The sequence below is a fragment of the Mus caroli genome, unplaced genomic scaffold (assembly GCF_978045245.1).
Source record: "Mus caroli unplaced genomic scaffold, Mus_caroli_1 scaffold_13, whole genome shotgun sequence".
Lineage (NCBI taxonomy): Eukaryota > Metazoa > Chordata > Mammalia > Rodentia > Muridae > Mus > Mus caroli.
In genome coordinates, this window is record NW_028227268.1 from 113,542,395 (window position 1) to 113,560,095 (window position 17,701).

Consider the following 17,701-nt stretch of genomic DNA (forward strand, 5'->3'; position numbering starts at 1 on the left):
ATGTGTATCTTCTACTTTAATTCATTTTTCTGAATCCATGGTCATGACCTGTATCACTTTGTTGATATTTTTTCCTCTTGATTTTTTAAAATTTTCACTTTGGATTAACTTCTTTATTTTTATAGGTTTATAGTATGGTTTCCCTTTAGTGCTAAGATGGTAACTTAACTAATTTTAAATATGCTTTATTTTCATATATTAAATGCAAAAAAGTCCATCTACAATGTTTTTTGCTGTGTGGCAGGTTTTTTTTGGTTGGTTTGGATTTTGGTTTTTGTCTTTTTTGGCTTTTGTTATTTGGTTTTTGAAGACAGGGTTTCTCTCTGTAGCCTTGGCTAGAACTTGTTCTGGAGACTGACCTCAAAGTCATAGAGACCCACCTGCCTCAGCCTCCAGAGTGCTAAGATTAAAGGTTTATGCCATGACAGCTTAGCAATGCACTGCAGTTTTAATGACTTATATTTTCATTTTCATTTAGTCCAAAATGTTTAGCTATGTTGTTTAATACTCATCTATTCCAGGATATTTTCAATTTTTCTGTTTTGAATTAGTATTTTGGCTTCATCATTGCCTGATAAATTGTACATTATTTCTATTTCTAGTTGATTAAGGTGTCATAGTACACAGTCCCTCTGACAAATATGCTATGTGAACTCCTTAGCAGAAAGTATATCATGCTAGTAAATGCTGACTGGATTGCACAAATGTCAAGTTCTCAAATTTATTATGTGATAATTTATTAGTTCAGAAATTTGTTCTGACATCTACACAGCTTCTCCAGCTATTATGTAAGCCAGAGTCTCTCTATGTAATCCTGGCTGTCCAGGAACCTCCTATGTAGACCAGGCTTGCCTGCAACTCACAAAGATTTGCTTGATTGTGTCTTGTGAGTGATGGGATTAAAAGGATATCACTGTGCGTCACTTTCTAACTATACTTTATGTTTGTTAGTATAATAAATAGATGCTTCTTATCTGCTCACCTTAGAAATAGCTTTACACAGATGTATATTTCAACAATTTTAAAGAACAATTCAATGGTTATTCACACACACACACATAAATATATATATATATATATATATATATATATATATATCCACCAATAATATTTTAAAATATTTTACCACCTCAAAAATAAACCCAAAATGAAACAAAACAAAATATTCCGGACTTCCCAGTTTCAACACCATATGCACCCATTATCTTAAGTCCTAAAGGGTACTTTTTAAATTCAGATATTTTTATCAATTTATATAAATGGTTCAATATTTCTAAGGAGCCATTTTGCCTGCTTCTGTGAAAGCCTGCCTCTCAGGCAGAGTCAAGTCAGGCCAGGGTCTGCTGGCACACTTTCTGGCTTGGTGATGCATGAAACAATAAGAAGGGATACAATTGAACCTCAAGGGGAGGGGCTGAATGTTCTTTTAATTTTGGAGGAAGGAAGAGGGAGGCCTCCAGATGGAAATAAATATAGAATGTACGTCAGCTTGTGACTTTGTTTTTCCATGATTCTGTGAAGTATATAAAGTCTAAGAGAATAAAACTCGAGGCTGCCACAGCACTAACTGGACAGCCCTCCCAATTTTTAACCTTTTTGTCTGCGTCTTCTTTTCTGTCTTTCCTATAATCATCCTCTCTCCCAACTCAGAGGACTGTTTCACCCTGTACTGGCAGAACCAGTACAAATATGTAGTTTGGGTAATTCAATTATTTACTTAGCACAATATTCATAATTATTTCTATAAATTATAGTATGCATTAGCACTTTATTTCTTTCTAGAACTGAGTAAATAAACACTATATCAGTATACCACAGTTTCTTTATCCAATTATTAGTTGGTAGCCATTAGCTTGTTTCTGGATTTAGGCTATTAGAAATAATGTTATTAAATATTTCTGCTGAGATTTATGAATGACACATACTTCTGCTAGTAACTTTGTATTGAATTATTTGAGGGCCAGCAGGATACTATTCCAAAATCTATACCACTCTAGATTCCCATTACTAAAACAAAAGATTTTCTTACATTCACACCACTTTTTTCACTTGACTTTCTTTAATCTGTCATATTCGTGGGTTTGAAATGTAGCTTGTTGTTCAGTTTTGTGTTTTCCCAGTAATTGATAAATTTGGCCTATTTGTATTCTTGTTGGGCTTTATATATATATATATATATATATATATATATATATACATATACACACTTTAGAATGAAATAAAATCTTTGCTAGCTGTACATATGACAGGAGATTATCTAGATTGTACAAAGAACCAAAATTATAGGCAAGAAAAAAAGAACCCTATCAATGAGCTAATGACATGAATACTTAAAGAATTATATACATAGCAAATAAGCTGTTTAGCATCAGTAGTCACCAAAAAAATGCAAATTTAAATATAAATTTAAATACAGATTCTATCTAATTCTAGCCAGAATGGTGGCAATTATAAAAAGAAATCACAAAAAGTCTTTGTAAGAGTATGGACAAAAATGAATATACACATACTGCTGACAGGACTATAAACTAGTCCATCCAATGTCAAAGTCAGAATGGAGTTTCCTTAACTATCTAAAAAGAGATATGCCATGCGACTCACCAAACCCCTCCTGCATATTTACACAAAAAGCCCATCTTTACATCAACACATCACAGAGATATCACACGCCAATGTTCACTGTTGCACCCTGTGAAATAGCTACTTTATGTGGCCAACCTAGGTGGGCTAGAGCAGAGGAACAGAAGAAGAATATGGGTTATATGTTCATAGTAGAATGTGTTCAGCCATTAAGTTTAACAAAGTTAATATTTATCATCATCATAATCACCATTACAAATAAAATAGTAAATACTTAACAAAGTAAATAATTTAATGTAACTAGATGTATTTATATTAAGTAAATTAAACCAGTATCAGTAAAGCAAATGTCTTCTCTCCTTTAGGGTTCCTAGATTTTATAACTCTTTATAAAAGCATTTACTTGCATATTACACAAAAATAAAGCAAACTTCCTGAGGAAAGAAAGGACAAGACAGAGATAGGAAGGTCAGAAAGGGAAGTAATGGGTATAAAAAACTACACTGAATATACATAATATACTTGCATAAAATTATTTAAACAAGAAAATAAAATGCAGGCATTGTTGAATTTTTCATGGCTTTTTAATGAGATGTTAAAATGTTTTATGATTTCTATACATTGTCCTACTAATTTGAGCCTTTTTGTTTATATTCAGTATTATATTACATAATAACACATGCAAACAGACTATGAATAAAAGTGGGTAAATTTATGGAAAATTTGCAAGATACAAATATCAGTAGTGTTTAGGTATACTAACCATAAAATATGTATTTTTTTTTAAAAAATCAATCAAGAAATCAATTTTGTTTACAAAAAGATACTAAAATAAGTTCTCAATCCTTATCCAGAGACTTAATCTTCAGTTTCAGCTGCTCATGGTCAACTAAAGCCCAACAATATCAAATGGAACATTTCAGAAATAAATAATTCTTAAATTTTGAATTCTGTGGTATACTAATTCGTAACATCATCCCACTTTGTCCAAGCAATAAAGTAAATTATGGTTTTGGCCATCATGTCCTCACTGTGCATGCCATTATTTAGTTATCCAAACAAAGAGCATCTCAGTAACCAGATGACGTGTTACAGGACCACAGTACCTACATTCCAATGAGTCTTATTTTACTCACTAATGGCCTGAAAACACAAGCTTAGTTATATTGAAAACACAGCTATACCAAGAGCAGCTGTAATGTGGTTCCTTTAAGTAAAAATGTGCAAAACTTCAATTTAATACAGTAAGAACCATGAATGTTTAAGTTGCTAAGATGTATGGTTAGAATCAGTCTTCTATTCATGAAAAATTGAAGCAAATGGAATATGAGTTAGTTTTACTGCCTCATTTCAAGTCTCAGCTGTAGCCACAGTTTATGATAAGTGCCTGTCATTCATCTCACTCCATTTCATCTCAAAGACATATACCCATCTTGTTTACAGTGTGAGGAGGAGCTACACTACAGTGACGTATTCTTGTACCTAACACCTCCATTCAAGAAAAAAATGACATTTTGCCAGAGAAACAAGTAGGACCTTTTATTTGTTTGGTTTTGTTTTTTGAGACAGGGTTTCTTTGTGTATCCCTGGCTATCCTGGAACTAGTGCTATAGTACAGACTGCCCTCAAACTCAGAATTCACCTCACTCTTCCTCCTAAGTGCCATGATTTAAGACATTCACTACCACCTCCTGGAGACATTTAAATTTTTTTATTGTGGTATACCTTTATAATCTGTCTATTTTGCTATTATTTTCTTCATGCTTTACTTGAATAACTTATAGATTAAAATCCATGATGTGTATGTATAAATTAACCAATATATGTAAGATTTGGTACTCTATGTCTTTAGTTACCCTCTGCAGGTATTAGTGTGTGCATCCAAATGAAGAGAATAGTTGTAATTAAAAATCAATTTAACAAAAATCTTTTTATTGAGCACTACATATCATTGATGAAAGACAATAAAGAGACACTAACAAAGGGTAAGATTATTTTTTTATTATATTGTGAAAATTAGTGTCAAACATCAATATTATCCAATCTGAGCTGCCCATTCCATATAGTATCTTATTGAAATTTTAATGGAATTTTTTCATTTAAATTAGAAAAATTGCATATATAATGCAAGATACCCAAGAGAAAAAGCAGCACGGTGCAAAACCAAACCAAAGATGGAAACATCTTGGCACTTCATTTCAAAATGCAGCAAACCTGTAGAATAAAAATAGCTTGTTAGTGGCAATAAGATAGACACATAGACTAGTGTAATAGTCTAGAGACAGATGAATGTATTTACTGCCAGCTGGTCTTCTTCCAAGGCAACAACAAAACATACTTGAAAATATTCAATCTCTCTGATAACCCTAAGGTGAATGAAAAATCTTTCTCTTTTCTTACTTTCTCTCTCTCTCTCTCTCTCTCTCTCTCTCTCTCTCTCTCTCTCTCTGCCTGTCTGTCTATCCATCTATCCATCCGTCTGTTTGTTGTGGAAAATAATAATTAATAAATACTCGGAGTTCATGTCTCTAGCCGCACATGTATCAGAAGATGGCCTAGTCGGCCATCAGTGGAAAGAGAGGCCCAATGGTCTTGCAAACTTTGTATGCCTCAGTACAGGGGAACGCCTGGGCCAAGAAGTGGGAGTGGGTGGGTAGGGGAGTGGAGGGGGAGGGTATGGGGGACTTTTGGGATAGCATTGGAAATGTAAATGAAGAAAATACCTAATAAAAATAGTAATAATTAATAAATAAACAACAACAATAATAATAATGATCGAACAGATAATAATAATAATAATAATAATAATAATAATAATAATAATAATAATAATGGAACGGGTAAGTTCTCGCCCCTGTCCAGGCAACTCCTGCACTGGCTGCCTGGCCAGCCATACACCGGCAGGCAATGGCCAACCTGTTTTTATCTTGTGGAAACTCTGGTTCAGAACTCCACAATCTCTCCACCCAGCTCACTAGGTTCCCACTGGCAGGCAGCTACCACACCAACCCCGTGCTTCAATACCCCCATGGCCTTTGTGGTAACCATCAGGCAAACTCACGCTTTGCTGCCATATCTTTCTCCTGAGAACCAAGACGAGTAGCTGCAAGAAGAAAAGCACCACACAAACTTAGTTCAGAATCAATGATAATGCAATCTCTGGGCACAAGTAAAACCTAATCTGGTTAGCCTTCATAAAATCCGATTCCTCCTGTGGCAAATCCTTGTGGATCCACCATGATACCAGGAAATACTAGCCCTTACACTATCCCATTCCAAAAAGGCCTCTTTCCTGCTTCCTCTCTTCCTCTGTCCAACCTGGAAGTCCCACCTAGTCACCCAGTGATTGGCTCCTTTATTCAAGAGGATTGGTTCAAAAGAAGCCAGTAAGTGACTCATTCCTCATTCCAGACAACCCCTCCCAGAAGAGCAGAATTAACATAAAAATACAAGCAGCACAAAGCCATCCACAACACTTACCCCTTTCTGTTCTAATAAAAAAAGAAAACGTTTCTCTCAGTAAAGAGAACAGCTATTACCATTTTGTAATTTATAAGGTACATATAGACCTAACACCCAGTTCATCAATTTTGTCATTAAAATAGAACATTGTCATCTATCCTAAATTAAAAGACTTATAATTCTACACCTGAATTATGTCTGGCTTTAGATTGTATGTCATTTGAAAACCATCCTCTCAAATCTGTTCTCTCAATGTAAACAGCCTGGGTTGACTATAAGTAGTTTTTCAACCCCATCAGAAATCCAAGAATGACCCACATTAACTAAAAAATGTATAGGAAAACTAACACAATTTCCAGAATTGAGACAGATTGTAGAGACAGCTGCCCATCTAAACAGCCCCAGTAAGTGAGGAAGATGGAGCAGGTCTTCAGCCTTCTGTCCCAGGATTATCTTACAGACCTTATAGATAAACGGATATTAAGGTCTAGCCTATTCAGTCTCTGCAGAACTAAGCTGTCATAATCTGTACATTGTGTCCTTTCAAGAACAGTATAGGTCTGCAGTAGAGACTGGCAATTTTCTGTCCAGTGGTGACCTAGACACACATGCACAGCCTCACCTGGAGGTGAGATGCTCAGTTGCTTCTTTAAATCCACGAACTGGAAGCTGTTAGAAGATTTGTCTCAACAAGTGAATAAATAACAGAACGTCACATTCTGTGGATTTCTGATGTTTTTGAAAACCAACTATCTATGTGAAGTAATCTGGACTGTTCTGCATTAACTATTCTCAGCTATTTGTAATTAAAATATCTGAAAACACCATAACAATAAACTCAGAGCCATGAATTTGCTATTTGGCCCTTAACTCACAGGCTTAATAATCTCAGATCAGTTTATAATAACAGCAAGAGAAGGACTGGGTCTAAGCCCAGTACTTTAAAATTTTTAGTATCAATAGAAGAAATTTAAACCAATGAAAACCTTGATTTTCCATCAAAATAAATTCTGTACCAAAATAAGAACTATGACTTCAACATAGTAACAATTATAAAGATTTCTACCAAATGAGATTGTCCGTGCAATCAATTCTAGCTATTTCCTCCCTGTTCCAAATATGTCCATTTCTCTATTCCCTAGAAAGACAACTTATAATAACCACCTTCAGGCCCAAAGTCCAGGGAACTGGGGCAATGACTCTTCATAACTTCTTCAAGCTGAATATGGGCATTGATATATTTTGAACGGGGGGGGGGTTAGGGAAAATGGGGAGTTTGTTGGCCTTAAGAAGGCCACACCAATGATTATTTTAGTCTCAGATGTCTATGTCCTGACTTGATCCAGCTGAATGTTCAAGACATCAGGAGTTCAAGCAGGTCAGTTCAGCATATCTGATGATGAGACTCACCAAGGTTGTATATTCTGTAATATACAAATTTCAAAACAAAATTTTAGTATCATCAAGATAACCTTTTTGTTTGATTCTCTGGAATCTAGTTCTTCAGGTGGTCTCCCTCTATCGAATCTGATCCATATTATTCTGGAAGGTGTATAGGCAATAATCACCTCTTCTAAAAATACAAAGACAAAAACCTTTCTCCCAAATCAGCATATCCATGAACCAGTCACCAGAAAAACCTTTATTTTGACCTCTCTCCCAGAGGAATAATATAACCACAACACTCAGCATCATTCCCATTTTGAAAGCTAAAACAACCCAAAACAAATGAAGGAAACTAAAATACTGTATGTGCCTCTTCTTAGGCCTTTTCTATTTTGCCATGCAGGACAATAACCAAGAATTCCTGTGGAGCCCACATTAGACAGAATTTGAGTATCGTGAGAGACATGCTAGATCAATATATCTTTATACTATCTTAACAGAATTGATTTACACCTCTGTCTATACCTAATTATAAGCAGGTAGCTAGTCCCAGCAGGATTTATATCCAGAATTCCTGTGGAACTCATGTTAGACAGAATTTGAATATCCTGTAATATGTATTAGAGCAATATATCTTTATACCATTTTTAAAGCAATTAATTATAACTTTCACTAATATTTGCCTATAGGAAGCAGGTAATTTTTTACTTGTTAAGCTCTCTTCCTAGAGCAGCCATTCTGTTGTGTCATCTACCTGTTGGGCTCTCTACCTGGAGCCCCAGACATTTATTTTATTAATACCTGTTCACTGACCCCTCTACTTGAAGTCAGTGACTAATTTTCCCTATGCTAGTTCTGAACCACAGGTGAAATTTCCCATGTGATTCAGACAAAATCTGTATATAAATCTGTCCTAAAAGTAAATAATCCCAATTTTATAAATTCACAGTTCAATCAATATCTGCCTCAATATGTAGGCAACTTCCATTCTACAACTCTCTGACTCAGAGCAGCCTGTATTCCCCACAGCAAGGAAACTCAGAACCTGTTTTCTATGTTTTAATTCCCATGCTTGAGTCCATGTTTTTTTGTCTCAGTGCTACCCAGCTACTCACTTAAAAAAAATAAAAGAAATAAAATTAAACTCTAACTCTCAGGCTAATAATCTTGAATTTCTTGTGGATTCTTGCCCAACACATTGGTTCACCACCTATTGCAGGAAATATTAAAAAAAAAACCGAATGTGTGTGACTCTGTGTATTTGTATGTACATACCACACATATGTACATTTATATATTAGAAAGTATTGAGTCTTCCAATGGAGACTGTCACAAGGGATAAAACAGGAAAAGCTGCAGTGTTCTTTGCCAAGCAAAGTAAGCCCAGAAAAGGATTGGAAATATAAGCTGATGTCATTTACACCTGAAATATTAAAAAGCTAAATTCACAGGGAGTACAATGACAGTGCCTATAGGCAGAGCTCAGGAGGCCAAAAATCAGTAAGTTAAAATTACAGTTAAGATGATTAACTTCTGTGAATCCAATGTTCAGCCTGATGACAACAGTTCATGATATTACACATGTGCTTGAAAATTGCTAGTCAAGTATGATGTCACATGTGTACATTCTCAGGGGGTTGAAACAAGAGGATCATAAGGTCCCAGCTAGCATGTGCTACATGGAATCTGTCTTTCAATAAAGAGAAGAAATAAAAGAAACCAGGGGGAAGAACAACAGAGAGAGACAGACAGACAGAGAGAGAGACAGAAAGACAGAGACAGAGAGAGGGGGAGGGAAACAAAAAAGAAATTGAGGAGTTATATCAAATTGTCTGAGTACAAAGCTGCGGCATATGTGTTTACTTGACTTAGTTTACAATATACATATGAAACAGGACATATGTATTCCAAGGTGCTGGAATTTTGTTGTTGTTTCTTGTTTTGTCTGCTTTACACAAGCTAGAGTCATCTGGGCAAAGGGATTCTCAATTGAGATAATGCCTCCATTAGATTAGCCTGTAAAGAATTTTTTTGATCAATTATTAGTGTGGGAGGGTTCAGCCTACTCTAAGTAGTCCTATCCTGGAACAAGTATTTGTGAGTACTGTTTAAAAAAAAAAAAAAAAACGGTGCATAAGCCACAGAGAGAAAGCTAGTAAGCACTGTTCCTCCATCGCCTTTGCTTCTGTTCCAGGGACAGGACTTGAGTTCTTGCCCCAACTTTTCTTAATGACCAACTGTGATCTATACTCATAAGCCAAATAAACTTGTTCCTCCCCATATTGTTTTTGGTCCTGGTTTGTATCGCAGCAATAGAATGCAAAAAAGTTAAAAACTACAAACTTATAAAACCTTGGTTGTCAATTATTATAATAAGGCTGGAGGAAAAAAAGCAAGCAAACAAGCAAGGCTTGCTTTTGGTTTAAATATCCTGGCATCATGCTCAGCATACATTCAACAATTTAACTTAATGTTTTCATAAGTTATCAGTTTTGAAAAATGTATTCTTCAAATTTTGTTTCAGTCCTTTTATCCTTTTTATTCTATGATTTTAGTAATAATCTTACATCTCTTAAAACCACCATGAAGACCTGAATACTTTGCTTGGTTTTAGTTTATTCATTTTCTTGCATATCTGTTTGGGGAGCTTCAACTCACCTACTTTCAAGTCACTCCAGTCCACTGAAGAACACATCAAAAGCATTTCAGCATTCTTTAATTTCCCAACATCTTTTTGGGATTTTTTTTAATGTTTCCTTTGCATTGTTATAGCTCAGCTTCCATCAGCCATGCATTTTTCCATGTTGTCTCTTATTTACCACAAGTCCTTGCCATGGCCATTTTGTTTTTGTTTTTGTTTTTGTTTTGTTTTGTTTTGTTGTTGTTGTTTGTTTTTTGTTTCATTTCTTGCCTACTTGATTTTTAACAATCCCATGTTGTATCTGACAGTGGTAACTTTTTCTATTCAGACATTTTTTTTCTGTTATTTTCCAAGCTTACACTTTTTTCTCACTAGGTATACCAATAGCGGCTACTAGGAAAGGTGATACATGTTTCACTCCTATATACCTATAAAACCCAGTTGGTTTCAATTGTTTGCGGAAGCTGTAGGTTACAGAGGTCCTTACTGATGTCTACCTACTGTGTGTTTTTTATATTGTCCTTGCTTAATGTTTGCCTAAAAGTTCCCTCTTAGAATGTCAGGTTTGGTGGCACACAGGCTTATTATATTAGACATCTTTCCAGCCTGAGTTTAAAAGAATTCTATAGAAATATTAGTTATTTCTTAATTGATGGCTATATGAACTTCCAATAATATTGGAAAGAAACATCAAATCTTTTATAATGCAAGGAAAGTAATGTGATCCTAAGCACACTAATATCATAGATTCTACCCTCTTCCTGTGGGATGAAGGCACATACAGCAGATGTGTAACATTTCAGGTGTTTAGTGGTCATCATGACCAAATTACCTTTGCTTCTGTTGTTTGAGCCCTCTTCTCACCATGTTAATCTTGGCCCCTGGTTATCTTTGGCCTGACTAATGTTCAAATTTATCATTTTCTCTTTCTGTGGTATAAAGTTTTGATATGCAAGGATCATGTTGTGCTGGTTTAGCAAGAATGCCTTTGTCTGATGCTTTCTCCTAGTGACATTCAGTCTGTCTACCACCTCAGTTGGTTTGTTGGTTATAAAGACCCAATCCTCAGTTCACCTTGCTGTATTTAGAGTTGTACATAATTTGCTTTGCTCTACTATGAATGTCAAATGGCATTTTGGTGCTATTTTAACAAGTGTCAGAATAATTTTTCTTCAATGGAATTTGAGAAATAACCCCAACTTTTCCCAGGATAATAATCCCTCAGTTTCTTGGGTAGATTGCTCCAGGACTCTTGCAGATATGGAAGTCCCCAAATATTCAAATATATTATTATTATTATTATTATTATTATTTATTATTACTTTTTAAAATACTCCAGCTGTTGTCCACTTCTGGTCCGCCCTCCCACAGATCCTCATCCCATTGCTCCTCCCCCTGTCTCCAAGAGGATGGTTCCCCCTCCACTCTTCCACCAGGCCTCTCCACTCCCTGGGGCCTCAATTCTCTCAAGGGTTAGGAGCATCTTCTCCCACTGAGACAAGACCAGGAAGTTCTCTGCTATATATGTGTCATGAGCCTTGGACCACCTCGTGCATGCTGCCTGGTTGATGGCTCAGTGTCTGGGAGATCTCAGGGGTCCAGGTATGTTGAGACTGCTCATCTTTCTATGAGGTCGCCCTCCTTCTCAGCTTCTTCCAGCCTTTTCCTAATTCAACCACAGGGGTCCCCAGCTTCAGTGGTTGGGTATAAGTAACTGCATCTGTCTCAGCCAGCCTTTCAGAGAACCACCATACTAGGATCCTGTCTCTAAGTCCACCATAGCATCAGTAATACTGTCAGGCCTTGAAGCCTCCCCTTGAGATGGATCTTAAGTGGAACAGATCACTGGACCTCCTTACCTGGAAGATCTTTTAGACAGGAACAATTCTGGGTCAGAATTTTTGATTATAGGATCACAACCCCATCACTCCACTTGATGCCCTATCTTTCTACTAGATGTAGACTCTCAAGTTCCCTCACCCTACTGCTGGCCATTTCATCTAAGGTCCCTCTCTTTGAGTCCAGAGAGTCTCTCACCTCTCAAGTCTCTGGTACTTTCTAGAGTGTCCCCCCACCTTCCACCCACTGAGGTTTCATATTTCCATTCATTCTGCTGTCCCTCAAGACATCTTTCCTGTCTATACTCCCACTCCCCTGATACTTGATCATGTTCTTCAAATCTTATCTGCAAAATTTCAGTATTTGTACAATCCCTACAAATATTTTCCTTGAACATTTTATCTCTAGGTCACTTATAATATATTATGTATGTTATACAAATAATTGGTATGCTGTGTGACTATGGAATATTGACAACAAAGAGGTTCATGTTTGTTATAGGCACAGTCTTTCTTCCTTTCTTTCTTTCTTCCTTTCTTTCTTTCTTTCTTTCTTTCTTTCTTTCTTTCTTTCTTTCTTTCTTTCTTTCTTTTGCATAATTATGTGAATACTCAGATGTGGAGCCCATACATATGGAAAAATTACTATGTGTGTTACATAATAATTGGTTGTTTGCCTCTCTACCGTATTCATTTATGCCCTATTTGGTGATGTGAGGGATATTGCATGGAAAGGCACATTTCTGCAGTCCAACTTGTTATGCTATGTTCTTTCTGGAAAAGGGAACTAATGGGGAATAGAGGGTGTAGGGAGATTTTTTATTTCCTTGTCATTTTCATTGAATCACTGTGGTGAGTCATCTTTACTCCTTTGACCATTGGTTCCACAAAGGCCAAGGCAATAAACCCAGGTAGTCTCTTCTGGCCTCTGAAGCTGCAGCTCCAGCTCAGCTACTCTTCCATCCCATAGAGCTGATTTTTCTGTGCTACACACCTCTGTTTGCTGAGTATTTTTGGTTAGCTTGAAGAAAGAGAATAGCTTTTGTAATTGCTCCCTTCCTGCCAACTCAGGGTTTCATTCTTTTTACATTTAATAGTAAATATATCTATACCAAATGTGTCTGAATATTAAATTCTATGTATTCATGAGACTCCAAAGAATTTCTTCCTTCTGATTGATAATCAATGAAGTGATGAACTTAAGTATATTCAATAATTAAACCTCTGTAGAATTCAAAGCAGACTTGATCATAGACCAACAAGGGGTAAATTGGTGCATATGAAACACAATCTTAACACCTCAAAATGTTGCTCTCATTCTTTTTCTGTTTTTTTTATTAGATATTTTCTTGATTTACATTTCAAATGTTATCCCCTTTCATAGTTTCCCCTCTGAAACCACCCTATCACCTTCCACAAACCCCTTCTCACCAAATGACCCATACCCACTTAGTGGCCCTGGAATTCCCCTACACTGGGGCATAGAACCTTCACAGTACCAAGGGCCTCTCCTCCCAGCGACTAGGCCATCCTCTGCTACATATGTAACTGGAGCCATAAGTTCCACCATGTGTATTCTTTGGTACACATGTGTACTCTTTGGTTGGTGGTTTAGTCCCTGTGAGCTCTGGGGATACTGGAAATTCATATTGTAGTTCCTCCTATGGGACTGCAAACCCCTTCAGCTCCTTGGGTCCTTTCTCTAGCTCCTTCATTGGGGACCCTGTGTACCATTCAAAAGATGACTGTGAACACCCACTTCTGTATTTGCCAGGCACTGGCAGAGCATCTCAGGAGACAGCTATGTCAGGCTCCTGTCAGCAAGCACTTGTTGGCATCTGCAATAGTGTCTGGGTTTGGTGTTTGTTTATGGGATGGATCCCCAGGTGGAACAATCTCTGCATGGTCATTCCTTCAGTCTCTGCTCCAAACTTTGTCTCTATAAGTCCTTCCATGGGTATTTTGTTCTCCCTTCTAAGAAGAATCAAAGTATCCACACTTTGGTCTTCCTTCTTCTTGAGTTTCACATGTTTTGCAAATTGTATCTTAGGTATTCTGAGCTTCTGGGCTAATATCCACTTATCAGAGAGTATATATCATGTGTGCTCTTTTGTGATTGGTTACCTCACTTAGGATAATATCCTCCAGATCCACCCATTTATCTAAGAATTTCATTAATTCATTGTTTTTAATAGCTGAGTAGTACTACATTGTGTATATATGCCACATTTTCTGTATCCATTCTTTTGTTGAGGGACATCTGGGTTTTTTTCCAGCTTCTGGCTACTATAAATATGACTGCTTTTGTTGTCTAAGTGCTCTGATTAGGACTTCAAGTAGTATATTGAATAGGTAAGGAGAGAGTGAGCACCCTTTTCTAGTCCCTGATTTTAGTGGGGTTGCTTCAAGTTTCTCACTATTTAGTTTGATGTTGGCTACTGGTTTGCTGTATATTGCTTTTATTATATTTAGGTATGAGCCTCGAATTCCTTATCTTTCCAAGATTTTTGTCATGAACAGTGTTGGATTCTGTCAAATGTTTTCTCAGCATCTAATGAGATGATCATGTGTTTGTTTGTTTTTTTTTTCTTTTTTTTTTTTTATATAATGGATTACATTGATGGATTTCCATATATTAAACCATTCCCACATTCCTGGAATGAAGCCTACTTGATCATGATGGATGATTCTTTTAATGTGCTCTTGGATTCAGTTTGTGAGAATTTTATTGACTATTTTTGCATCAATATTTGTAAGGGAAATTCATTGGTCTGAAGTTTTCTCTCTCTCTCTCTCTCTCTCTCTCTCTCTCTCTCTCTCTCTCTCTCTCTCTCTCTCTTTGGTTGGGTCTTTGTGTGGTTTATGCACCAGAGTAATTGTGACTTCATAGAATGAATTGTGTAGAATACCTTTTGTTTCTATTTTGTGGACTAGTTTGAGGAGTACTGTGCCTCAGACCCTCTGGGTCCCTTTGTCTGCATGGACAGGGTCTCTAGTCGCAGGTGGACAAGGCGCCGGCGGGTGACAGACAGACCAACACGCGAGATTGTGTAAAATCTGAATGTGTTGTCACAAAGTGAACACCAAACTTATATAGTACAGAAAATACAAAGGGTAACAGGCAAAGTACATTGAAGTTACCTGATACAAAACAAAGCAATGACTTCAAAAGGACTTACAGGAACTAGGTAGATGTTTACAGTAAAGATAAAGCAGTCCTGCCTAGGGTCAGCTTAATGACAGGTAAGGATTTCACACTCTAGTGATATACCTTTGAGCCTTGTGAAGGCTAGCACCAGGGGGTTCTGCTCTTAGCAGACCTCATGAATAATGCAATATCACAACCCCTCTATTTCCTAGGCCTTGCTAAATTCTTATATGAGTGTAACTTTTAAGTATCTGGAGAATCTCCATTTGTCAGGAGAATTCACCAACTTGCTTCTAATATGCAATGCAGCCTATACTGAAGATTTGTATTTCAGTGGGATTCCCTGACTCTATTATGGTATTCCCTAGTTTGGGTGAGATTTGCTACTGTCCTTAGTAAATATTTTGCAGACCAGCTCTGAGCTACTGGCTCCGCCTTTTGTAATTCTTAATTAGTTACTGAATAGGTAACTTCCTTACTGCATTCCTGCTGGATTCCAAGCTCCTCAGCTTCTGGGACCTTGGAACACTGGGGAGACTTAACTATTTCAGAATTTAACCTTAAAAGGCATTTATAATAAAATACTAAAAGAGAGCTCATAGTTCCATACACCAGACTAACGCGGGAATAGGGTATGAGTATATGGGTAAATGAGAATGCCAAATCTCCAGGAGGTGAGTTTCCATGAAACTCTTTTCCTCATGAGTGCTTACAGACTTTACAGCCTGTCAAGCAGACTTGACCAGAGTGCGTGGCAGTACTGGAATTAGGTCTTCTTTGAATGTCTGATAGAACTCTGCACTAAACCCATCTGGTCCTGAGGTTTTGTTTTGTTTTGGTTTGGTTTGGTTTTGGTTTTGGTTTTGGTTTTGGTTTTGGTTTTGGTTTTGGTTTTGGTTTGGTTTTGGTTTTGGTTTTGGTTTTGGTTTTGGTTTTGGTTTTGGTTTTGGTTTTGGTTTTGGGTTTAGTTTTGGTTTTGGTTTTGGTTTTGGTTTTGGTTTAGGTTGGGAGACTACTAATGACTGTTTCTATTTCTTTGGGGAATATGGGACTCTTTAGGTCATTAATCTGCTCCTGATTTAACCTTGGTACAGGTATCTGTCTAGAAAAATGTCCATTTCATCCAGGTTATCCAGTTTTGTTGAGTATAGGCTTTTGTAGTAGGATCTGATGTTTTAGGGTTTTTTTGTTGTTTTTTGTTTTTGTTTTTGTTTGTTTGTTTGTTTGTTTGTTTGTTTGGTTGGTTTTTTTTTTTTTTTTTTTGATTCCTCAGATTCTCTTGTTATGTCTCCCTTTTCATTTCTGATTTTGTTACTTAGGATGCTGTCCCTGTGCTCTGTAGTTAGTCTGGCTAAGGGTTTATCTATTTTGTTGATTTTCTCAAAGAACCACCTCCTGGTTTGGTTGATTCTTTGTGTAATTCTTTTGTTTTCAATAGGTTTATATCAACCCTGAGTTTGATTATTTCCTGCTGTCTACTCCTCTTGGGTGAATTTGCTTCTTTTTGTTCTAGAGCTTTCAGGTGTGCTAGGTACACTAGCTCTCAAGCTACTAGTGTATACTCTCTCCTGTTTCTTTTTGGAGGCACTCAGAGCTATAAGTTTTCCTAATAGGACTGCTTTCATTGTATCCCATAAGTTTGGGTATGTTATGGCTTCATTTTCATTGAACTCAAAAAAGTCTTCAATTTCTTTCTTTATTTCTTCCTTGACCAAGTTATCATTGAGTAGAGTGTTGTTCAGCTTCCACATGTATGTGGGCTTTCTATTATTTATGTTGTCAGTGAAGATATGCCTTAGTTCCTGGTGATCAGAAAGGATGCATGGGATTATTTCTATCTTCTTGTATCTGTTCAGGCCTCTTTTGTGTCTGATAATATGGTCAGTTTTAGAGAAGGTACCATGAAGTGCAGAGAAGAAGGTATATCCTTTTGTTTTTGGAAAAAAATGTTCTATAGATATCTGTTAAATATATTTGCTTTGTAACTTCTCTTAGTTTCACTGTGTCTCTGTTTAGTTTCTGTTCCCAGGATCTGTCTATTGAAGAGGGTGGAATGTTGACTGTCCCCCACTATTATTATGTGTGGTACAATGTGTGCTTTGAGCTTTTGAGTTTCTTTAGTGAGTGTAGACGCCCTTGCATTTGGAGCATAGATGTTCAGAATTGAGAGTTCATATTGGTAAATTTTACCTTTGATGTGTATGAAGTGTCCCTTCTTATCTTTTTTTGATAACTTTAGGTTGAAAGTCAATTTTATTCAATATTGGAATGGCTGATCCACCTTGTTTCTTGGAATCAGTTGCTTGGAAAATTGTTTGCAGGCCTATGACTCTGAGGTAGTGTCTGTCTTTTTCCCTGAGATGGGTATCCTGTAAGCAGCAGAATGTTGGGTCCTGTTTGTGTAGCCAGTCTGCTAGTCTATGTCTTTTTATTGGGGAATTGAGTCAATTGATATTAAGAGATATTAAGGAAAAGTCATTGTTGTTTCCTGTTATTTTTGTTGTTAGAGTTGGAATTCTGTTCTTGTGGCTATCTTCTTTTAAGATCATTAAAAGATTATATTCTTGTTCTTTCTAGTTTGTAGCTTCCCTCCTTGTTTTGGAGTTTTTCCTTTATTATCATTTAAGGGGTGTATTTGTGGAAAGA